Genomic DNA, 26,841 nt, shown 5'->3' with positions numbered 1-26,841 from the left:
AAGTTTACTTACATCTGCAGGCCAACCTCAATGTCCACGATAGTCCCCTACTTTTGTGTGGGGTTTTGTTTTCCACAGTATCAGCTAACCCGTGTACCTGCAGGCCAAAATTAGAATTCCTGGAGTAATCCTGTCATGTTTTCAGTTGCATGTCATTGAGTAGTGTGATGAGGTCTCACACCATCCTACTGTGGACATAGGACATCCCTTTGTCTAGGATTTCTATAGCTTGTATGCTACCCAGCGCCATTAGTAGCCATTTCCATTATCAAATCAATAGTATTGTAGTGTTTGTGTTCAAGTAACCCTCACTTTACTTAATGGTCACCAGTAGTAATGCTGGTATGTTACGGTTTTATTTCATTATTGTTAGCCTTCCTTTGCTTAATTTGTAAGTTAAACTTTGTCATAGGTGCATTATGTATAGAGAAAAACAGTATATATAAGGTGCTTTAACTCTCATCTGGCCTCCTGACAATGTCTTCACGGTTTTAGACAACTATGGGGGTCTTACAACATATCCCCCACACATTAGGAGGACTACTAGGCTTCCAAGATAAGTGATAAGCTTCAGCTGCTCAGACCGTCGAGTTGAACGTTTCTCCCCCTTGCCAAGTTGGCCGCTCCACGGAGCGGTTTACCACATAGCTTGATTCTCCTAGGACACACATTGCAAAACAAATCAAGTGAAAGACCCAAGGCAGAAGCCAGTCTCAATCTCATTTGAGGGGACAAATCATTTTCATTGTCTATTTATCAAGTCACTACATCTACCCTCAAGGGAAGGGGCTTAGCAGCACAGGCTGGAACATCAAGCAGCAAGGATGCCTGGGGGCTGCCTCACAGGCTGACCCACCCACTTGTGCTATGCCATCTCCTGCTCACTGGGTCCTGTGATTCCTATTGTCTTGCACTTTTCCTTGTGGCTTTGTTATTCTACATGCCACATCTCCAGAGACCTCATTGTTAGGGACTCTGCTACTATTATCAAAGAGCATGAAAGTCTTAAGATCAGGGTGCAACAGAGGTTCTACTTGAGACAGGGGTTTGCCACGAGCCAGAAGATGGGCCAGCTTAAAACAGCAATCACTTATCTTTCCAGATTCTAAGGGTCAGGAATGCTATCATAGCTTAGCCAGATACCTCTGGTTCAAGTTCTCAGGAAGACACCATCAAGCTGTTAGCCAGGAGGTATTCTCATCTGAGGGCTCAACCAGCACTGAAACATACAACTTTCTAGATCCCCAGCCCATTACAGTGACATACACTGTAGAACAAATTTCACCGTGAGGCTGCTAAGATCACAGGTTTCACAGGAGATCCCTCCCCTCAGGATCACCGATACCTACCACAGCCCACGTTGCCCATCTGTTAGGCCTCCATAGTTATAGGAGTGCCTATTCCAGGCAGCAGGAACTCATTTAGGCTTTACCTCCTACTCTCATCTGCTGAAGGCTCAGGGTCAGAGTTGAGGATATTCTGAGAAAACAAGCTGAGAGTTAAAGCACAGCCCCGTCCCTGAGCGGATCACTTTAGCCTCTCTCCATCTTGTACCTATGAGAAGACTTGGACAAGACTGCTCCTGCCTGGACATACCTCAAAAGTACCTGGGACTAGGGTCTAGAAGAGGTCTGCTACAGCCACTGGACAGGTTTTGGCTCCCTTCTAAATCCCTGAGAGGTTATCCTTCTGGCAAAAGAGCATAAGATTGAATGGATTCCCTATTTAATAAGTGGTGCTGGGAAAACTGGCTAGCCACATGCAGAAAGCAAACTGGACCCCTTCCTTATACCTTATACAAAAATTAACTCAAGATGGATTAAAGATTTAAATGTAAAGCCCAAAACCATAAAAATCCTAGAAGAAACCTAGACAGTATCATTCAAAACATAGGCATGGGCAAAGACTTCATGACTAACACACCAAAAGCAATGGCAACAAAAGCCAAAATTGACAAAATGGGATCTAATTGAACTAAAGAGCTTCTGCACAGCCAAAGAAACTATCAGGGTGAACAGGCAGCCTACAGAATGGGGGAAAATTTTTGCAAGCTACCTATCTGACAAAGGTATAATATCCAAGATCTACAAAGAACTTAAATTTACAAGAAAAAAAAACCATGAAAAAGTGGGCAAAGGATATGAACATACACTTCTCAAAAGACACTTATGCAGCCAGCCATGAATAAAAGATCACTGGTCATTACAGAAATGCAAATCAAACCAAAATGAGATACCATCTCATGCCAGTTAGAATGGCAATCATTAAAAAGTCAGGAAACAGATGTTGGTGAGGCTATGGAGAAATAGGAATGCTTTTACACTGTTGGTGGGAGTGTAAATTAATACAACCATTGTAGAAGACAGTGTGGCAATTCCTCAAGGATCTAGAACCAGAAATACCATTTGACCCAGCAATCCCACTACTAGGTATATATCCAAAGGATTATCAGTCATTCTATAAAGACATGCTCACGTATGTTTAATGCAGCACTATTTAAAATGGCAAAGACTTTGAACCAACCCAAATGCCCATCAATGACAGACTGGATAAAGAAAATGTGGCACATATATACCATGGATTACCATGCAGCCATAAAAAAGAATGAGTTCATGCCCTTTGCAGGGACATGGATGAAGCTGGAAACCATCATTCTCAGCAAACACAGGAACAGAAAACCAAACACCACATGTTCTCACCCATAAGTGGGAGTTGAACAATGAGAACATGTGGACACAGGGAGGGTAGCATCACACACTGGGGCCTGTTGCAGGGTAGGGGGGCAAAGGGAGGGAGAGTATTAGGATGAATGCCTAATGCATGCGGGGCTGGTAACCTGGATGATGGGTTGATGGGTGCAGCAAACCACCATGGCACATGTATACCTATGTAACAAACCTGCACGTTCTGCACAGGTATCCCAGATCTTGAAAAAAGATCGAAGGTGGCCTTAAAGCCAAAGGTCCTAGAGCCTGACCCTACCTGCAACCAAAGAACTGGGTGGGAAGTCTACCCTGTGGTCCAAGCCATCCAGAACATGGAATAGCATGTTGAACTCCTATTCAACTCAGTCTATGGAAGTGACATATATAGACTACTTCTGCTATGTCCTTCATGAATTGTGGTGTAAGATACCTACAGACCTAATTCTTAGTTTCTAGTTAAATTAGAAGAATGGAAGTCAATGGTATAGAGGCCATATTGAATACGCCTCATGACATGCTTAGAATAGACCTCTAGTCCTACCATGCCATCTCATTGCCAAGCACATCCAGTCACTAAAGATGAGATTCAGTCTGGAGGGCTCTATAGGAAAGGCAGCAGGTCAGCAGGAAAGCTGTGCCAAGTGCTTCTACATGGAAAAGCAGGTCAGAGACTAGAAAGCAAATCCACTTCAAATCACTTGATATGAAATGACTCGATTTGGGAAATCACTAGATATGAAGTCACTAGATTTGGGAAATGCAAAACTGTGTGCTAGCTGAGGCTGTTCCTCTTAAGCAGATACCTTGGAAGCCCATTGACCTTCAGACCCATAAGATCTAAGTAGAAACTGGAGTCACACCCACCCTGAGCCGCTACAAAGTGTCACAAAACAAGTAGCTGTAGCTGGGCTTACTGCTTCCAATAGAATTAGGTAAGGGAAGAAGAGTTACAGCTCTCTGATTAGCTTTTACCATTCTCTGATATGATTCTTGTGCTCTTAAGTTCTACTTGGTGAGGTCCCAGGGTCCCTGCTATGCTGAGTGACAGATGCCCATGTCACTGCCATCCTGGCAGCCACAGTTCCTTCCACTTCTGCTTTCTGGACTTCCATGATACTTCTGTCTCCACATTTGGCACCACGAACATGCTGAGCTTCAGAGTCTGGTGTGCACTGCCCTTCTCAGATGTGAAGACCTGCTGCATATAGCAACATGCTCAGCCACATACTCACCAAGCTGCAGATTTGGCAACAGAGTATGCTGGTACACAGTCAATCACACCCCCTTCTTGCCATCAGTGGGACAAGCTGTTCCAGCATGTATGATGAAAATAGTCAGTGCTTCAGGCAGTGCCCTTTCACTGAGTCAGGGCATTTACCACCCAGCAGCTAAGACTGTTGGCTGCTAATGGTTCCCAAGCCACTTCCTCTGGAGAACTGCCCTCAGCCTAGTAGAGACCTCTTCCCTAGCAGCCCACAGCCATTACGGACTCTGAGAATAAAAGGTTTACATTGATACCTCAACATGGCACTTGTACACTCAGAGCACCATGCTCTGCACCCTCAACATGCTTTTGTACCCTCAGAGCTCCACATGGGCCCGGATGGAAGCTGAACTCCAGCATATCCTATGCCTGCTTAGCTCCCTCCTCTGCCCCTCCCATAGAAAATCTTATGCAGGCACCTTGACCTACAACAGGATGGCTGACTTCTAGTTCATGGAAGGACAGTACAGGAAGCATCTCACAATGGCCTGTGGTAGGACAATTTTTACCTTCTTTAAAGGATCACAAGTTATGTCACAACAGACTTCTGATGGTTTAAGTTAACAGACAAGAATTACAATAAACCATTTGATTGGCACTTGGATGTGCCAGTCTAACAAGTTCCAATCTAACAAGGCAGATGAGGATTCCTCCACGATAGTGTTTTATCTTTTCAGCTGAAAAGGGGCTCCTAGGAGATAGGACAAGTTACCCTGTCAGTGCCTCGGTTCTCACAGGACACATGTCAGGTCATTTTCCTGGAAGTAAGAGCCCAATTTCCACCTCTGAGTTCCTGTCTGTACACTTGACTGTTGACTCAAGAGTCACACAGGACAGAGCCTGATAAGGGTCTGCCCTGGCCTGCAAGTACAGCATCTGCATAAAATCCAGATCCTGCACACTAGAACTCTCCATACATAGGACTCCAAATAATGGAGGACAGGGCTCAGCCAAGGGTTAAGTTGATGCTTGAAAGTTATGGGCGTCTGGAATGTTACCTTCACTTGGAAGGGTTATCTTTTGTACCCCAACCTGTACCAGCTATCACTTTGTACTACCCGAGGTACACCAGTGCCATGTTGTAGTTGTGATTTCTATAGCTTAGATTTCTCCTCATGCTCATAACAATTTCCAGGGTCTCTAGCAATGTGACTTGGCAAAGGAACCCCACACCTAATATAAACTTAGGGCTTACCTCTCAGACACCCGTCTCAGTATCTAAAAGTGGGAGTGCACTTGAGGCACAAGTCTCAAATGCACAGACCTTAAGCCAAAGGAAGTCATCTGGATACAGGTAACCTACAATACCTAGGGGAAGCCGAGGGAGTTGGACAGACTGGAAAGTTTAAGTTCCTGAGAATAGTACACCAAGATAGCAAAACACTGGAGTCCCCTGAATAGGTGCTCTGCCCATTGCTGACACCAGTGACACGACATGGCTTCCTCTAGTTTCTAGGTACAAGCCAGCATGTTACAGCCTTTTATGGCCCTAGATAATTATCTTCTATACTGCCATGGTTTATTCCCTGGTGTTGGCTCCTCACCTATGGAATTCTGTTTCTTTTATTGGTCCCATCAGAACACGACTGTCTAGAAAGCCAAAGATAACCCTCCCTCCTGAATCCGGAAGCAACAATGCCCACTATGGTCTTAACCATGATCCACAGGGTGTCCAAGAATTAGCGTTACTGAATCAGGGAGGATGTCAACACGGAGCCAGACTAGTTGGGAGCAAGGAGATGCCAGATATCCTTCATGCCACCAGGGGGATATTTAGAATTCTATCACTTTCTCTTTACTGGTGGCATCTTCTACAAGACCTGGAAAAAGTACAGATGAGTATCTTGCTTCTCTAAATTCAATGGTGTCTATAAAGAAATACTGTATCAATTCAGATTAACTGGATTCCTGACTTCATGTAACGCCTTAGCTATATCACCCTAGGGAAGTAGTTTGCCTATAAATTTCCCATGCAGTAACATGCAGACTCTAACCCTCAGAAAGATAGAACTATCACTGAATGCTTTAAGAACTGTAACTTATATCAAGTACCATAACTGTTCTTCAACATTCAACTTCTTTGGAAGAGCCACAGAACCAACAAGGTCAACACAAAGTCCTTCCTATCCAAAGTCACTATTGGCACACTGATTGTATAGACTGGCAAAACTTTTCTACCCAAGCCACTATTCAAATTGAAGATGCCCTCACATGACCCTCTGGGTGCACCCCAGCATGTTCATCTGTAGGTGAATGCAAGATGTAGAGCTGCCCTGTACTCTATGTCCCCACAAGGCCCAGCTCACATGCTTACATTGCTTACTTTGCCATAATATATCACATGTCTTTCCTGCATTGAGAGAAGTTAAAACAAGCCCAAGAGGCCTGGCAAGGCTCCTGTTTGAAAGAAAGGTTGTATACAATCAGGCACACTAGAAAGTGATAGCATAGAAAATACAGCCATACATTTTCTTCCGATTCTTTTTTTCTACACATAAGAAAATGTGAGCAAGTGTTTGGTTCTGTAAATGTTACCTTGAAAAACATGCCATTCTCCAGCTACTATGACCCCCAATCCACACTCCAAGGTGCTGGCCATTGATATAGAAAAGCTGGCTCTGGCTTCTCTGCATATTTGCTCTGCTTTAGACTTTAACTTCTGTATTAGTCTGTTTTCATACCGCTATAAAGAACTGCCTGAGACTGGGTGATCTATAAAGGAAAGATGTTTCATTGACTCAGTTCAGCATGGCTGGGGGACCTCAGGAAACTTGCAATCATGGCAGAAGGCAAAGGGGAAGCAAGGCAACTTCTTCACAAGCTGGCAGGAAGGTGAAGTACCAATGAAGGAGAAAGAGCCCTATATAAAAGCATCAGATCTTGTGTGAACTACCACAAGAATAGAATGGGGGAAGCCACTCCCATAATTTAATTACCTCCACCTGCTCTCTCCTTTGACATGTGGGGAATATGGAGATTACAATTCAAGATGAGATTTGGGTGAAGACACTAAGCCTAACCATATCAGCTTCTGTTCCACTAGAGGTCCTCTGTCCTAAACAACTTCTACTTTGGATCCCCAGCTTTGAGATCCACTTTCCTTTCAGCTTAACCCATTCTCTTTCCCAAAACTGCCTCTCCTCCAGGTCTGCATGCCCCAGAAGTCTCCTTAGGACTCTTTCAATCACTGCTTGTCCTCCACAGAAGGGCATCTCAGAAGCTGGCCAGCTGAGGCTCCAACTGACCCAATTTTCTCAGAAACTTAGGTTTTTGCTATGTAACTCAGTGCTTCCATCTGGCCAAGACCGTGAACCTCAGTTCCCAAAGTGACTCGGGTCATAAAGGTACCAAGTGGAATCTGGATCTTGGACGGGGTATCCATCGTTTTCACACAAGACCATTCAGAGGCAGGTAGCCTTGTAGAATGTGCAGACAGCCTTCAAGAAGCCTGGCAGAAGCACTACTCGTGAGTCGCACATTTGGATGCCCTCCTTCAGGAGAAAGCATATATGTGTAGGAGGCATCTCCATGGTACTATACCCCCAGTAACATTACTGGGTTCAGGACCAAGAGATAAAAAGAAGTGGTCCCTTTTCCCATCATTCCAAGTGAACCGTGGAGGTGTTTTGTGAGTCATCCTAATGCAGGATTAACCATCCTGATAAGAGGATGGACTATTACACCCTGGGAGCAAGTAATATGAATGGAACCCAGCTGATAAAATGGGACATCTCCTGCAACTTCCTTGCCCCACTCTAACAGATAAAGGCAAGCAGCACTATCTTGAAAAGCATATGATCTCTAGAAGTTGAGACCTCTCAGGCCAAATGTTTGGGTCACAGCATCAGGTAAGCACCAATCCTCAGCTGAGTTGACAGTTGAGGCCAAAGGGGATTTGGGGTAGATATTGGAGGAAACAGGATGAGAAATAGTTGTCACCCAAGATCCACTCCAGTCACAGGAGTTGCATTTTGTCCCAGAGCCTTTTGAGTTTACTCTGGAAGGGAGGCCCGACGGACATGGAGTTGCTGCTCTGAGAACCTGTGTAGCCAAGTACCTCTGCGCAGTACAGTGGCTGACTGTGGTGGCTATTAAGGTGTTGCTTCTCACATGTTATGTCCAACCAACACCTGAGTGCAGCTGGGGTGCTCAATCCAGGACACATGTGACTCCAAGGGGGAATTTGAGCTCTGGGGCTTACTAGTATCTTTGCTAAGACACTTAGTATCATACCTCAGTCTAAACCACTTCCCACCTGACATTTCTTACTTCGAGTCTGACATGCCTGATCCTCTGGATCCTACCCCAGATTCAATTCCTCATAGAACTTCCTCAACCCCAAAATTATTGAACCTCTAAATCTCCCTTAGCATCTGCATCTCAGAGTTCACAACAGCATGTAGTTTTTAGATGTCATCTAAAACTCGAGAGTAAACTCAGCACTATAGTAATTTGAGATGTAATTTATACAGCTCTGGAATAAAGCTCCATGTGAAAGGCAGAGTGTACATGCCCATGGACACTGCCACAGTCACTTCTGTGAGTGTGGATGACCATCCTCAGAGGGAGGATGACCATTTGTCTGGAAGGAGATGATTAGGACTGATCTTGAGTAAACTTCACACCCTGGGCATTAACTTTATTACATATTGACCTGAGGTCCAAGGTTTCTTGACCATCCCCTTCTAGTAGTCAGTCCCTACCTGCAACTTTAGTATTTCACTGTTTGCAAGTTACCACCTCATGCTCCAGGAAAATTGTTGGTTTCTCCTATTCTGGCTCTCATGTTCCTCTATGTGCCATTTCTTTCTGTTACTGACCCAGGTGAACTCACAACTACTGTGAGCATAGCCGTACACCTATGGCTCACAATGCCTCCAAGAGGCTTATTACCAAGTGTCTAAAGCTTAAGTGGCCATAGGACACAGAATTATCAGGAAGGCCAGAATTCACATTTGTTTTCACTGGAGGCTCATTGGATCCAGGCAACTCTATCACCTATGCTAGAGTGTGGGTTGGTATTACTAGCCATGACACCTGTCAGTTACTCCTTCCGTTTGCACGAGATTTCATGTGAAGCTTGTTTGGTTTCACCTTTCATTTCTGCACACAAGTTCCAGGGTTGGTAGGGGATCCCTAACTTTGTTAAAAGAAGGTCATGAGCAACAAACTTAAGGCACCACCTTGTTTTTATGAGTGGCACATAGCTGGTGAAATAAGCATGTCAGCCACCTCAATTTGGTATGATTTCCATGTTATGTTGGCTTTGGCACAGCCTTTCTAGCTCTCTTTAGGAGACTACTCCTTCCTCATTTAAGCATTTAATCTGATAAGCCTCAGATGCTATTCAGTACAATTAACTCTCCAAACTTGTTAGCTACAGGTTGGTTTTCATCCTGCAAGTGTTAAGTTAGGTTCTAACATCCAGAACCTTGGTTATATTCCATTGGGCTTCAAGTGTTAGGCTTCTTTTGATCACAACTAACCAAGGAACGTGCCAACTGCATTGGCCTAGTAAAAAGGAAATTAGCTCACCAACTGCAAAGTCTACATGCAGTGTTGGCTCCAAGTGAAGCTGATTCAACAGGCTCAGGTGCACCAAGAATCAGATTTCTTTGTCTCTTCTACCCTCCATGGTATCAGGTTAACTCTCAGCTCCACCTACCCCCCTCTGGATAGGAAGTTCCAGGCACTCCCTTCATGACAAATGCTCTATATTTGAGTGTTTTCTTTCAAATGCTTTTCTGGAAATGTCAGTTCTAGCAGTATCTTCCAGGGTTTCAGTGGCATGGCCATGTAGATAGCATACCCATCCCTAACTAGTCACTATAGTTAGGGATGTGGGTTGGAACATGGCATACTTTCATAAGCTAGAGTGAGATCTGTGGGGAAGAATTTCTCGACAAGGATGTCAGGTGTGTATTTGGCCACCAATGTGGGAATCAATGTTGAAGGAGCCCCTAACAAGTGTCTCATGTAAGATGCTGACAGTATCAATAAGCTTTCCGAGTTTTGGTCAACATATTCACCAAGGAGTTCCCTCAACTGTCTAGGCTTTGACGTATTGTTCCTTGAGTTCTCAAAACATAGCCTACATTATAGAAATAAAAATTACTATCTAGACATGTAGCCTTGGCATGCCAGCTCAAAAACACAGATAGCTTTCTGATCTGTTTGTGAGCAACTTACAAGAGTGGTATGACCACATAAGCAATAGCCTCTTAGGTAGTCAAGGAGAGAGTAGGTATATTCAAGTACCTGAGAGTACTTCATACCTATACTAGAAGAACACCTGTGTTAACTGATCCTGCCCAGAAAAAGTGATTCCACTGCATTTCTGATACCGTTTAATCAGACATCAGGCCACTTGACCAGCTTTTCCAAAGACTTGCTAAGTTGAAACCCACAACTCATGTGACTCAGGCATTGGAGTAGTTCATATTTCCCAGGGCTCAGTGCAGCTGGGATCAGGAATCATTTAAGGAGCTTATTACCCTCACCCCATGGGAGTGCTCTGGGATTTAACACCAAATACTAGGCTTCTCAGGTAGAGCTCTACTGGCCACAGGAACCAAGCTCGACTCAGATGCCTACAGTGAAGAGTAATTGCCCAGCAGTGTCCCCATCATGGCACAACAGCCAAGCCTAAGGCAAGCTCATTGCCACAAAATAGGACCCCACTCTTCAGCAGCCTGGAGTCTAAGCCTCACTCTTGGCCTACCCAAAGCTTATTTCACCTCATTGCACTCTGAGACTACCTGCCTTACTCCCTTATCTACTTTGTGAGATGAATCCTCCCCCACAGCTTCTCATCTCAGTTGTCTGATAAATTCCTCCATGTCCAATCCAGTGTAGGCATTTATTTCTCATAGGACCCAGCTCAGCCCTTGAAATCACTTATTTTTCCCCTAACCCTGGGGCTCAAGGACCCAGAAGCTAGCAAGGCCCTTATACTTCCCCCTCAGCTTCATGGTTAGGTACTTGCCTCTGATACAGCTCTCAGTTTCCACCACACTTCTGCTTTATACCAAACAATCCAAGCAGACCTAGCCCAGGAGCCCACACTATCTAGAAAAAGTATCCTAATTATAGGAGTCCAACAATCAAGGAGACATGCAATCAAAATGAAGGCACTAACAGTTGCATTTTATACCCTGCCACTATCTGTAGTTCTGTGTCTATACCAAACGGTCCCTGATACACAAAATATGGAACAGGACTAAATATAAGGGCTGGCAGCAATAGCTCAGGCAAAAGCAAAGGGAACTACAGAAGAGGCCTTGGCTATGTCTTCTTCTGTATACTTCTATCCAGACTGGTTCCAAGGAAGATCCATTCTACCACCTGAGGGCAGAGCATAGAGCTTCACTGAGCCATCAGACCCTGTTGACAATCTTGAACAGGGAAAGGGAGCTTCTCCCTGATCACTAGGGAGAGTCATGAAGCCCCTAACCCACCCATCATGGGGATGATGCCTTCCACGCTCTATCCTGTGTCAAAGGAGCTCCCTCATCTTATGCAACACTATTCTGAATGTACATCAGCACTGTGTGTAAAACTTTTATAAAGCTCTTACCTTTTCCTACAAAACCTGGTCTTAGTTCCCTCCCAGAGGGGGCAAAAATGTTATAGCAGAAAGCATATTTGGACAGAGCATTGTTTCATATGTAACATGGTTTTTTAGAGAGATCCAGCTCTTGCCTGCAATTCTTCATGTTCCTTAACAATGTTGATTCCTCTGAGGCACCCGATAGCAGACTGATACAGTTGAAAAAGGCAACCAAGTAGCATTTGAGTTGTCAGAAGGAAAACCATGATTTGTTATTACCTCCTATCACTTTGTCTTACTATTGATGCCCTGGTCTGGTCTGGCTCCATCATTTGGTCAGAAGCAGGCAAACTGCTCACATCTTCACCAGGAATACCACATACCTACTCAACATGATTAATGTGCAAATATATTGGACTTCAGAGCAATCAAGTCCAAGAAGTATTTAGGTTGAGACTAAGTCAACCAGCAACACTAGGTTAGAAGACAAACATCAGAAATATGACCCAAAGACCCAGCTGAATTGAACCTCAAGAGTAAGATCACAGGCTATCAAACATGTAGGACTCAGTAGTTCCATTAAGTCCATCATTTGGGGTCTACTAGATGACAAACTTTAAAAAGTCCAATGTTGACTTTTCCTCAGTTATTAGAGACTAATGTCCCTGCCAGGAGACTGTGCCAGTAAAGTACGGTGAAAGAGAGAAACATTTCTATGCCAACCTGTCCCTTGCCCCAAAGTTAACCCAACTGAGCCTCCAGGAAGCATCCCTCAGAGGCTGCTCTAGCTTTGGGGATGCTTCCACGCAATTCTCATATCCAACTGTCTATTCAAAACATTGCAGCTCTTGGCACAGACAAGTTCTGAAACTCCAGAACCCTCAAGATGGGGCTGACATGCTGGACTTAAAAGTAACAGCATCTATCTGTTTAAGAATTTAGAAGGTCAGCTCTGATGCTTCCTGTTCACACCATAAGGAAACATCCTGATAGTTTGATGCATATTAGGTCTAAACATTCATGTTGTTCATTTTTATTGCCGTGATTATTTGACATGGTAGGTGAAAGGATGAAGCTATTTCCCCTTTCAAGAAGGATGGATTGGTTCTGCAGCCACTGGATGCCCCAGGAGTCTCTTAGCTGTCAGCCTCGCCTAAGCTTTAGCTCAGCTGAAGAGAATCTCACCTAAGGCCACATCCCTTCTCCCAGATAGCTGCCCTTCCAGTGCTTGTCAATCTGGGAATCAAACCCAAGACCTCTCATCCCAACTTAGCTCTAAAATCTAGGCTTCATAACTCCTCACAGGATTGGCCAGGGCTTCTGTGGAGGCTGCATCACAGCTCAGCTCCTTCCTCTCCCTGGTCCTGCTTCCCTTCCACAGGTGTGGAGCCCAAGACCACTCCCTGGTGAGCTTTCTGAGGTTTACCTCCATCTGAGGATCTGCTTCCTGGAAGACCCCTCCATTTTGACAGTTACAGAAACATGAAATTCATTTGTCCAGTTAAACATGCTAGTCTATCTGCTGTTGTAACATGAAATGGAGGTCAAGGGCAGAAGCATCTTTAGGATAATCCCATTCTCAAGAACTTTTCCCTTTCTAGAAAAGATTTGCTGACTGTTCCTCAAACATCTTGCATACATGCACAGGAGTGTAAAGTGACACAAAGCAACACAGGACCACTGCAGCCAAAGGTTGTATATTGTCAGTGCTGTGTGTTTTATGACTTGAAGAGGTAAAAAAAAAAAAAAAAATACAGGCCATTTCTGAGGTTTCTTCCAGTCTCCTAACAATTCCCACATAAGTATCTAAGACCTTCAGTTGGGCCTTAGATCAAATGATGTGACAAGGCTACTTTGAAAAAATGGCCTTCTTGGGATGAAGCCCCAGCTCAAACCTGCAAACCAAGAGGTGTCACATTCCAAGGACAGGCACATGGCAAAGGATTCCTGGAAGGGGTAGTGGTAAGGACAGCTCTGTGTCACTAATTTTGTGGTTAAAACAGAACTATGAGTGAATCACATTCATTCCATGCCTATAGCCTCAGATTCCTATTAAGTATGTCTATCTTCTCAGCCCTACCTTCCATGTGTCTTCAAAGGCAAGCACCTGCAGTCTTGGGAACACTTCCCTTGGAGTATTGGACCCATTTTGCATGCATACATGAAAGTTACAAGTGCCCAAGAGTTTACAAAGTCCCCCTACACCAAGTCAGAGCCACCATGAATGACTCTCAGATACAGCATTGTGAAAGCTTATTCCACAACCAAGGTATCAAGCACAATCCTGCACTCCCCTGAGGGATCCAAGGAGCCTACAGATTGCAGGATTTTGATGGTTATCACAACATTGCCTGGCCTCCTACTAATCCCTCTGCTGCCTCCCACTCCTTCACTTGTTTCTTCTAGGAGTAATTCCTTAGTTCCACATGAATCTCTCAGGGTCTGTCTGGGGGAGTTCAAACAAACCACCATATCACTTGGTTTCACCTTAAATTCATGACCCTTCCGGTTTCTGGATCTGCGTCTTGATGTCTCAGCATTTGAAATGAAGAGACAGGATTTTCTTCATTGAGCTCTGGGCTCCCAGGACCTTCCACAGAAGAAGCTGTCAGTGCTCTGCCAACATCTCCTTAGGCCCCTTTCATGTTTGGCTTACCACTGCCTACCTACATGAGTACCAACAGCCTGCATCTGTGTTTGGGGCTGCCCTAAGGGAACTCAAAGGACCTGGCAGTTTGTCCCCATAATGGCTGGCTTGACCCAGTATCAGATGGAGTAACAGTGGATAAGTACTTCTGCTCCCTCACTGAGGCAACTGTGATATGACCCATATAGTCTCCATGGGCCTGCCATATCAAGCTGTACTCACCATCCAAGGGACTCCTGTTACATCCTTGCTCACCTCCCTCCTCCATCTCACTTCTCTACCACTAAGTTTTACTTGGCTCTATGTCCTCATCTCTCCGATTCTCATTAAGTCTACTTCCAAAGAATCTACCCCAAGACCTACTCAACTTCTGGACAGCCACTGATCCCAGGAAGTCATTCATGAGCAGCAGCTGTGCCTGAAAGAGCTCTCATGTGCCCAGGATTATTTCTTACAGGCAGATGCTGTCAGCCACCTCATCAGTTTCCATCTGAGCACATTCTATCTTTATGCTCTGTCACGGCATTTTTTCGTATGCTGCGGCCCTAGAATGCTTGGACCACTTTGAGGTCTGGCAGAATGCTCTGAAGGCACCAAAGATATCCTGGAGTTGCTAAGTCATCCCTTCAGCTGCACGCACTCCCAGAATGAACAGGGTCACACTCCACATGCCATGAGCAAAAAGTCAACACTCGGTGCTTTCTGGATTCAGCAAACCATGTAAAAGCTCATCCATGTGAACGACTGGAGAACTATTTCCTGAAGAGGATGAGTCAAAGGCCTCAAGATTAGTTAGCAGCTGACCAGACAGCCCATGCAGACTGAGCCTCAGGCCTGTCCCAGATGGTTTTAAGATCAGTATTGGGCCCATCTGGAGGCACCTGTGCCCTGCCACCTTCTTGACCCTTTTCCCGTCTTCAGCTCACCTTATTATCCCGGGTCCTAGTTCTCTGTGCCTCAAACTCTTTGGGGATTTAATTCAACAGCTGGTTTCATATCAAACCTTTCACACATCCCAAAAAAGGTATGTTTGTCAGTTATACTGTAAGTTGGAAAGAACATTTTTTTCCCCAGAGAAAAATGCAACCAGTACCAAAGAGCAGCATGATGTGGCTCCTCTCACCATTGCAACTGGAGACCCACCTGGACATGGAGTGCCTTGTTCTATAGCTTCAACCCCAGTAGTGAGAACAGTCTCCCCCTCCCAGCCTCACCTTACCCCAAGAGAGGAATACTTCCTCTAGGAGACACTGAATGGATTTCCTGAACACCTGTAGCTACCAGTGGACACTCGGGCATTTCATACTAGTGGACATGTAGGCAAGGACAGGCGTTACTCTACAGGCAGTGGCAAATGATCCCAAGTCCTCATGAGGAAATAGGTTTCTGCTACAGAAAGAGGAATATATATAGTCTTACATGTTGCTGCTACTAGTGGTGGTTCAACAGTACAGTTACTACAACAACCATGGCCTGACAAGGGCAAGGCATAATGGGTGATTCTTCAAAACGGTGACTTGTCAAACTAAGACATAGTGAACTTAGTGTAGGGGCACATGTGGATCCAGGTGAGTCAGGTAGACTCAGCTCATCATATATTTGCTTAGGCCACCCAGAGGTCCCCTGCAGACATGTCCACATGGTGTGTTCTAAGGCTCTGTCTGTACCCATATTCTCCTGCCACAGGAATATGCTTGCCTACATCAGAATAGGCCAGGAGTCCTGAGAATTCATCTTCAGGAAGAGTCCTCAGCTAGTGAGGGGCAAGAGTGAGCAGCTCATCCCATCAGTTCACATAGACCATTCCTCAGGATTGTCCCAGAGGGTCCTCAGCAGAATTGGCCCCAGTTGCCCACCAGGCTCACCTGCTCACTGACATTTCATGGTTTACCTGCCTTCCCTGCTACTTCCCCTCACCTTGCTTCCAATAATCACCTCCATTAAGTTACTTGTGCCCAATTTCTTGCCTTTCTAGAGAACCCAAGCTAAATGGGAATGGAACCTGAATTGACTAAATTTACCTGAAAGGATCTTAACACAGGGATTCAACTAAGTTGAGCTGGACTCAGATGTTGAGACCATTTTAAGAAAGACAAAGGGACTTACATTTGTCCACCTTAAGATTTGTTCATGTTATGCTGAGCCATTCATTTCTTGCATCTAAGTGAGCATTCTTAGCCAGTAGAACAGTGCAGTTGCAGCATTGAGGCAGGGAACTTGACCCTGTTCCTCGTTTTCCCTTTATGTGATTTATAGAAATATTTTTGGTAAAGCTGGGGGAAGATTTCAAAGAGCCTATTTTACCCAGAGGTTTTTCATGTAAGTAACTCAGTTGTCTCTACATGGAGTACTAGTTTGACTTGAATATATTTTAAGTTGTTTTTCACATACAACAGCTCTGGTGGTAAGTCATTACTGAGTCCTGAAGCTCACTAGTGTCATCAGGGACCCAGGTTCTTTCCATGTTCCCATTCTCTCATCTTAACATTGACTGCCAAGATGCATGTACCTCAGGCTCAGAATAGCTTCTGACCTGCATATGTCACATAGATGTTTCAGGTACCATTATAATAACAGTGCAATGCCTCTAGCTGGATCAGGGCAGTCTTTCCAAAAGCCCTTCAGTACAGACATTTGTCACATTAGTTCCTGCCCTCTCACCTATTGAGGTTAGTTGGAACTTACGTTCAGCTTTGACAGCCTCTTTGAAGTCAGGCAATAAGGGGTAGTTGGCAAACTCAGTATTCATACCCAACAATGAATAGCATAGAGGCTTGAAACCTAGTATGAAAGGCCAAAGCTTCAAGGAGTAGAACATAACCCTTTTCCTAGGGCCTATCCTGCCCTACACTCAGGGCTTAGTTAACCTTTCTTCAAAGCAAAGAAACCACAATTGCCACAACTACCTACTGACCAAGATTAATGGACTCATGGGTGTGAGAAATAGGTCCAACACGCTTCCCTCTTCCACCCTCTCAGATCAGCTTTAAAATGTCTTTCTAGAAAGTACCAAATCTCTAAGTGTACTAGAAGGCCTACAGCAGGAAATAAGCGGAAGTTCCTTCGTGCTACTTTTCCACCCCTCACCAAGGCTGCTTAAGTAGCTTCATACCCAATCCCTATTTTCACAGTTCCATAGCCCCAGAATATAAGACACAATATGAAGATTTTTGCTACTATACCTTACCCTGGCCTTGCAACTAGACAACATGATGCTGCTTTACCTAGACTCTGGTGAGGTACTGAAGACACCAGCCTCAGAGGCCAGGACATGCACAAACACCAATGTGGTAGGTTCTCCATAGGCCCATGGGTTCTTAGTGGTGGCCTCACATGAGGTTCTTGGAACACTAGAACTCTGCCTGAACCTGCCAGTAGCCAATGTGTAGCCACTACACTCAAAGCTAGACAGATCTAAGCCAGGTAGCCAACCTCAAAGAAGTTAGACACCATCAATCTACCATGGGTGAGGCAGAGAAAACAGGCACGTGGAGGATGGTAACTGATTTAAGGGCCATTAATGCTGTAATTAAACCTATGGGAGCCATCCAACCTGGCATGCCTGCACGCCTGCTTTAATACCATAGAACTGGCCCCCTCATAGTTATTGATCTTAAAGGCTGTTTCTTTCATATTGAAAGAAACATAAATCAGATTGTGAAAAATTTGCTTTTGCTGTACCATCTATCAATAATCAGGAGCCTGCAGCTCATTGTCAATGGAAAGTACTTCCTCAGGGAATGCTGAATAGTCCTACCATCTGCCAGCTTTATGTTGAACAGGTGCTTTCACCAGTTCAAGCTCAATTTCCCCAGGCCTACGTTCATTCTATTAATGATATAGTAATTGCTGCCCCCACTAATAAAAAATTGACTTCTGTTTTTGAGCCATCATGTTACAGAGGCTGGATTACACATGCTCAGGATGAAATTCAACAGACCACTCCTGTTCAATATTTAGGAATGGTGGTCAATGTATTCAACCTTTAAAAGTTCAGATTAGGAGAGATTCTTTAAAAACATTAAATGATTTCCAAAAACTTTTAGGTAACATTAATTATTTAAGACCTACTTTAGGCATTCCAACATATGCACTGTCTAACTTGTTCTCTACGCGGCGCAGAGATTCCAATCTCTGCAGTCCCAGGACTTTGACCCCTGAGGCTTCACTGGAACTGGAATTTGTGGAGGAAATTCTGCCTAGTTGTCTAGGGTATAGCCATCTCAGCCTTTTCAGCTTCTGGTTTTTGCTTCAGTGCACCCTCCTACTGGGCTAATAGTTCAACATAATGACTTAGTGAAGTGGTGTTTTCTTCCTCATTCTGTGTCAAAAACTTTATTTATCTGGGCCAAATGGTTACCCTAATTGGACAAGCTCAGTGTAGCATACTTAAAATTTCCAGATTTGATCCAAATTTAATTGTGGTTCCTTTAAATAGGCTCGAAGTTCAGGCCACTTTCCAACATTCCATACTGTGGCAAATTCACTTGGCTGATTTTATCAGCGTTACTGACAACTATTATCCAAAAAACAAATTGTTTAATTTTATAAAAATGACTTCTTGGGTGGTCCCTTGATTGACCCAAGATGAGCCCATTCCCGAGGCCGTTACAGTGTTCACTGATGGCTCCAGTAACAGAAATGCTGGTTATGTGGGTCCTACAGACAAGCTTATTTCTACCCCTTATACCTCTGCTCAAAAGACAGAGTTAATTGCTGTAATTACTGCCTTATAGGATTTCCCCAAACCTTTAAATATTGTCTGATTCTGCTTGTGTTGTACATGCCACCAGAAATATAGAAACTGCTACTATCAAACGTATTGATAATTCTGAATTGGCTTCCTTATTTTCAAGGTTACAAGAGGTGGTTCACCAATGTAGACACCCTTTCTATATTACACATATTAGATCTCATACTACTGTACCGGGACCCATGTCTGCTGGTAACCATAAGGTCGACTGTTTGTTCTCTTTTGCAATCCAAGGGGCTCAGGAGTTCCATAGTCTCACTCATGTCAGTGCTGCTGGATTAAAAGATAAATTTGCTCTCACCTGGAAGGAGGCTAAGCTTATTGTCTACTGCTGCCCTCAGTGCCAAGTTTCTGTACTTCCAAGTCAAGAACCTGGTGTTAATCCCACAGGCCTAACTCCTAATGATTTAGGACAAATGGATGTGACTCATGTTAGATCCTTTGGTAGACTTTCGTATGTAAATGTTTCTATAGACACCTTTTCAGGTTTTATTTGGGCTACTTGCCAAACAGGGGAAGGCACGGCCCATGTTAAAAGACATCTGTATTCTTGCTTTGCAGTTATGGGACTTCCATATCAAATACAGACAATGTCCCTGCATATGTTAGTCAGACTTTTGACTTATTTATGTAACAATGTGGAATTTCCCATATTATTGGAATCCCTTATAATCCTCAGGGACAGGCTATGATGGAACGGGCTAATCATACTTTAAAGACTCAATTGTCCAGTCTGAGCAACAAAAGCATAATTTAACCACTCCCGACTCCGAATTACATTTAGCATTGTTTAAACTTTCTAAATGTTCCTAAAGACAATACTCTGACTGCAGCTGAACTCCATTATACAGGCAAGAAATTCTCCCTAAATGAAGGCAAGTCAGTGTTATGGGAAAAACTACCAGACCAATACCTGGGAATCGGGAACAATTATAATGTGGGGGAGAGGGTATGCTTGTGTTTCACCAGGAGATCAGTCCATCAGTCTCCTGTCTGGGTACCTACTAGGAGACTTAAACTTCATGTGAATACTGACAATGAAAACCACAGGGAAGACACGTTCACATCAGAGACTGTACTCATACCTGGTAACATCTGTGCCGACTCCTCAAAATGGCACACCTAATCAAAATGGGTCTGGTTCAATCCTCCCTAACGGCAACAGAGACTCCTCTAATCTCACTTCTCCTAATTACCTTTTTCTCCTTAGGGACCTAAAAATCTCACCATTTCTACTAGCCTGAAAATAACATCCCTCTGTTCTTCTCTTCCTCCTTCAGCACTGGATCTCGCTTACAGTAGCTGTTATTTAATAATTCTCCTCATACTTTGTCTCACCAGTTTCCCCTCACACCAGTTTACCTTCTACACAAAATTATTCTTATTGGGCTTGTGGTCCTTTTCCTCTTATTCGGCCTCTCACCTGGATGGATGCTCCTGCGGAAACCTATACTAATGATAGTATGTAGATACCTGGAGCTACAATGACTGTTGCTCTGCTCAACCAGGAAAAGACACTGCATTTAACATTACTACGGGTTATAAATACCCTCCTCTGTGCCTTGGACAAGCACCTGGCTGTATCCATCTAGAAACTCAAGTCTGGGCTATATATCTTCTGGAGAGATCAGCCACAGGGGAACAGGATATTTGGCCTCCAGCCTCTCCCTTTCCCCTTTAAGACAAAGGAAAGGGAATAATAGGAGATGCCCTATACTTTCAATATAAACCTGTAGTAAAACAATGTCCTAAAATTTTTGAGGGCCCATCTAAAACTAATTTGGGAAGATTGTGTTAACTCACATGCAGTAGTATTAAAAAATGACTCATATGGTTTAGTCAGACTGGGCACCAAAGGGCTAAAAAACAATTGCTCCTTTGGTGGAAGGGAATGCCTGCAGGCTGCCTATTTCTTCTGGGAGGATGAGGATCATCACCCTACTTTGTATAGGAGGTTCGGTTGGTTCTTTCCCTTAAAATGGGAAAATAAGGGCATTACCTCCTGAGGCCTCATATGATATTCCCCATTCTGAGCCCGGAACACCCAGAACTTTGGAAATTGGCTATTGCCATGTCCAGACTGCAAGTATGAAAGGGGAAACTTTTCTGTTGTCCCCACTACCGCCCCTCGCATCCATAATTCTGAACCCCATGATAGATCCCCTTTCAACCCTTTTCTTTTTGATGCTGATCCTCCTTTATGGGACTCCAACTGGCATTATAATTCTTCTCAACCCAGGTATACCCCTCTACTTCTTTGGCATCCCCAGGCACCTCGGATTGCTTCTTTATAGTGGAGAATATCGGACATTGCCACCGCCTGGTCCTCTCCCCCTCAGTATCAATGTAGATTCAAACATTCTGCTTTGTTTATCTCCAACCTGACTATTCCTATACAGGGTTAAGCCTCCTTATATGCTGTTACTGGGAAATATCAAAATTTGGATGATCAAGCTGTTCAATGCATTAATTGTCCAATGCACACTTGTGATAACTAACACAATTAACACTTGTGTTGACTCCCATTTTGACTTCAGGGAAAGTGTCATGTTGGTCTGAGATCGAGAAGGAATCTGGATACTGGTAACTTTACCCAGACCTTGGGAATCTTTCCCCTCAGTACATTTAATTAATGAAGTATTACAATGAATTCTCAAAAGAATTAGATTTGTTTTCACTTTAATCGCTGTGATCATGGGCCTAATTACAGTCACTGCACTGGCCACCACTGCCGAATGGCATTACATCAGTCTATTCAAATGGCTCATTTTGTTAATGATTAGCAAGCCAGTTCCACAGAAATGTAGAATTCTCAACAGGGTATTGATCAAAAATTAGCTGATCAAATTAACGATTAAGACAGTCTGTTATTTGGCTTGGAGATCGGCTAATGAGTCTTGAACATCGCATGCAAATGCAGTGCAATTGGAATACTTCTGATTTTTGTATCATACCATATTCCTACAATGAGACTGATCACTCATGGGAAATGGTCAAAGGACACCTTCTATGTAGGGAAGATAATTTATCCTTCGAAATAACTAAATTAAAGAAACAAATTTTTGAAGCCTCTCAAGCTCATTTATCCATTGTGCCTGGAACTCAGTCATTAGATCAGGTGGCAGAAAGTCTTTCTGGGCTAAACCCCACGACTTGGATTAAGTTTATTGGGGGTTCCATTGTAGTAAATTTTGGAATCATGTTTGTTTAATTGGCTTGTTTTTAGTATGCCGGACCAAAGAATCCTGCGTCAAAACTGAGAATGAACAAGCCTTCATCGCCATGGCACACTTACATAAAAAGAGGGAGAGGTGTTGCAGGAAGTCAGGGACCCCAAATGGAGGGACCATCTGGAGCTGTGGCAGAGGAACATAAATTGTGATGATTTCATCTTAATATGGACATTTATCAGTTCCCAATACTTTTATAATTTCTTATGCCTGTCTTTAATCTTAGTCTTGTTATCTTCATAAGCTGAGAATGTACGTCACCTCAGGACCACTGATAATTGTGTTAACTATACAAATTGATTGTAAAACATGTGCGTTTGAACAATATGAAATCAGTGCACCTTGAAAGACAGAATACCAGCAATTTTTATGGAACAAGGGAAGACAACCATAACATCTGACTGCCTGTGGGGCTGGGCAAAAAGCCATATTTTTATTCTTGCAGAGAGCCTATAAACAGACATGCAAGTAGGAGAGATATTGCTAAATTATTTTCCTAGCAAGCAATATTAATATTAATACCCTGGGAAAGGAATGCATTCCTGGGGGGAGGTCTATAAATGACCGCTCTGGGAACATCTTGTGCAGTTGAGATAAGGACTGAGATACTCCCTGGTCTCTGCAAAACCCTCAGGCTTACTAGAGTGGGGAAAAACTCCACCCTGGTAAATTTGTGGTCAGACTGATTCTCTGCTCTCGAACCCTGTTCTCTGTTAAGATGTTTATCAAAATAATACATGCACCACTGAACATGGACCCTTATTGGTGGTTCGGTTTTTGCTCTTTGCCGTGTGATCTTTGTTGGGCCCCTATCAGTGATTCTGCTTTTTCCCTTTGTCTTGTTCCCTCAGAAGTATGTGATCTTTGTTAGTGGTTCTGCTTTTTGCCCTTTGAAGCACGTGATCTTTGTACCTACTTCCCTGTTTTTACACCCCCTCCCCCTTTCAAAACCCTTAATAAAAACTTGCTGGTCTGAGACTTAGGCAGGCATCACAGTCCTACCAATATGTGATGTCACCCCTGGTGGCCCAGCTGTAAAATTCTTCTTTGTACTATCTTTATTTCTCAGCTGGCCGATACTTATGGAAAATAGGACCTACACTGAAATATTGGGGGCAGGTTCTCCCAATACCTTACCTGACCTGAACAAGAACCACATGGACTGCTATCTTATCTGAACAAGAACCACATGGTTTATCAGGATTATTATGTCTATTCAAGCAATGGAATAAATATCCCAAGGAGAGTGGATATGTAATACCAAATGCCCATCTCACCTATACTGGTCACCCAAACAAATGGATACTACTCAAATATCTTCCAATACTATGCCTTCAGTGACTACAGACCAAACTCCTGGCCATGGGAGAAAAGAGAAAAATTGGTCTCCAATAGAACTTCCCACAGCAATCAGATGGAACCATTCCAGGGAGGCTCATGTGGTCATCTTTAGTTCTACTTGCAACAATTACTTCATGCCATGAAAATGCAAACTAAGCAGAGCCCTTCCTGCCAGTTCTTCAGATATTGTTCAAAGAGTAGCATTACAGCTTCACTGAACAGAGGAACACTTGAGCACTGAAGCTCATGAAGATGCAAGCATCGAAGAGAAACAATTCACAAGGGCATGAATGCTGAAGACCACAAATTTAAGACAAAGGCCAAAGTTATGGGGGAGGAATCTGAACACACTTGCAAGTTCTATCATCACATATCTGAACAAGTGGTAGAAAATATTAAGTCTAACAGTATCTGAAGGTGTATCCCAACCAGAACTACAAGCAGCTAGCCAGCTTATGTAGATTACAGAGGAACACGCAGGTCAAAGTGAAGGACAACCAGAAAGAACACCATAATCTCTTTCCAAGAGGCACACAGACCCACTGATTCTCAGATGCATCTCCTTCCATCTCCATACCCACTGAGCACAGTGTCTTTGGAGCTCGTGCTATGATAGTGGGAATAGTCAACATCTCATAAGCAGCATCAGCATAATGGACTCACTTGACTCATTTCAGTACCTCCTACCCCTTTTTCCCACGTGGAGATAGGGTCCCAAACCTTTCTGTGGTAGGTAGAATGATGGTAGGTAGAATAATTCTCATGCATTATGTTGTACACATCACCCCCAGCATACTTCAAACTCCTTATTGTTTTCCCCATTACATAGAAGATCCTGTCCAAAATCAACAGTACCATAGATGTATTCTAGTGCCCAGCTTCCTGTCAAGTCATCTAATGAAATCTGTTTCAAATGTGCAGTTACACATTAGAATTATCATGATGGGTGCCCAAGATGGCCCAATAGGAACAGCTCCAGCCTCCAGCTCCCAGCATGAGTGACACAGAAGATGGGTGATTTCTGTATTTTCAACTGAGGTACCAGGTTCATCTCACAGGGGTGTGTCAGACAGTTGGCACTAGTCCGCAGGTGCAGCCAAACCAGCAAGAGCTGAAGCAGGGCGAGGCATCGCCTCACCTGAGCAGTGCAAGGGGGAAGGGAATTCCTTTTCCTAGCCAAAGGAAACCGAGACACACAACACCTGGAAAATTGGGTAACTCCCACCCTTATACCATGCTTTACCAAAGGTCTTAGCAAATGGCACACCAGGAGATTATATCCCACACCTGGCCCGGAGGGCCCACGGAGCCGCCCTCATTGCTAGCACAGCAGTCTGAGATCTAACTGCAAGGCAGCAGCTAGGCTAGGGGAGGGGCACCCACCATTGCTGAGGCTTAAGTAGGTAAACAAAGCCACTGGGAAGCTCGAATTGGGTGCAGCCCACCACAGCTCAAGGAGGCCAGCCTGCCTCTGTATACTCCACCTCTGAGGACAGGGCATAGCTAAACAAAAAGTAGCAGAAACCTCAGCAGAGGTCAATACCCCTGTCTGACAGCTTTGAAGAGAGCAGTGGATCTCCCAGCATGGAGGTTGAGATCTGAGAACCGACAGACTGCATGCTCACGTGGGTCCCTGACCCCTGAGTAGCCTAACTGGGAGACATCCCCCAAGGGTGCAGACTGACACCTCACACGGCAGGGCAGAGCAAGAATCAGACAGCAACACACACTGTTCAGCAATATTCTATCTTCTGCAGCCTCCGCTGCTGATACCCAGGCAAACGGTCTGGAGTAGACCTCAAACTCCAACAGACCTACAGCTGAGAGTCCTGCCTGTTAGAAGGAAAACTAGCAAACAGAAAGGACACCCACACCAAAACCCCATCAGTACATCACCAACAAAGACCAAAGGCAGATAAAACCACAAAGATGGGGAAAAAGCAGGGCAGAAAAGCTGGAAATCCAAAAAATCAGAGCGCATCTTCCCCTCCAAAGGAACACAGCTCGTCACCAGCAATGGAACAAAGCTGGACAGAGGAATGACTTTGATGAGTTGAGAGAAGGCTTCAGTCGATCAAACTTCTCAGAGCTAAAGGAAGAACTACGTAACCTGCACAAAGGAACGAAAAACCTTGCAAAAAGAATGGATGAATGGATAACTAGAATCAATGCAAAGACCTTAAAAGAACTGAGATGAAAACCATAACACGTGAACTACGTGACAAATGCACAAGCTTCAGTAACTCGATCAACTGGAAGAAAGACTATCAGCAATTGAAGATCAAATGAATGAAATGAAGGGAGAAGAGAAGTGTAGAGAAAAAAGAGTAAAAAGAAATGAAAAAAGCCTCCAAGAAATATGGTTTTATGTCAAAAGACCAAACCTACATCTGATTGGTGTGCCTGAAAGTGACAGGGAAAATGGAACCAAGTTGGAAAACACTCTGCAGGACATTATCCAGGAGAACTTCCCCAACCTAGTAAAGCAGGCCAACATTCAAATTCAGGAAATACAGAGAATGCCACAAAGATACTCCACAAGAAGAGCAACTCCAAGACACATAATTGTCAGATTCACCAAAGTTGAAATGAAAGAAAAAATGTTAAGGGAAGCCAGAGAGAAAAGTTGGGTTACCCACAAAGGGAAGCCCAAAAGACTAACAGCAGATCTCTCGGCAGAAACTCTCCAAGCCAGAAGAGAGTGGGGGCCAATAGTCAACATTCTTAAAAAGAATTTAACCCAGAATTTCATATCCAGCCAAACTAAGCTTCATAGGTAAAGAAGAAATAAAATCCTTTACAGACGAGCAAATGCTTAGAGATTTTGTCACCACCAGGCCTGCCCTACAAGAGATCCTGAAGGAAGCACTAAACATGGAAATGAACAACAGGTACCAGTCATTGCAAAAACATGTCAAAATGTAAAGTCCATCGATGCTAGGAAGAAACTGCATCAACTAGCGAGTAAAATAACCAGCTAATATCATAATGACAGAATCAAGTTCACACATGACAATATTAACCTTAAATGTAAATGGACTAAATGGTCCAGTTAAAAGACACAGACAGGCAAATTGGATAGAATCAAGACCAGCAGTTTGCTGTATTGAGGAGACCCATCTCACATGCAGAGACACACATAGGCTCAAAATAAAGGGATAGAGGAAGATTTACCAAGCAAACGGAAAACAATAAAAGGAAGGGGTTGCAATCCTAGTCTCTGATGAAACACTTTAAACCAACAAAGATCGAACGAGACAAAGGCCATTACATAATGGTAAAGGGATCAATTCAACAGGAAGAGCTAACTATCCTAAATATATATGCACCCAATGCAGGAGCACCCAGATTC

The sequence above is a fragment of the Colobus angolensis genome, unplaced genomic scaffold (genome assembly GCF_000951035.1).
Source record: "Colobus angolensis palliatus isolate OR3802 unplaced genomic scaffold, Cang.pa_1.0 Scaffold70, whole genome shotgun sequence".
Taxonomy (NCBI): domain Eukaryota; kingdom Metazoa; phylum Chordata; class Mammalia; order Primates; family Cercopithecidae; genus Colobus; species Colobus angolensis.
The sequence above is the reverse complement of the archived record's forward strand: the minus strand, read 5'-3'. Positions refer to the sequence as shown.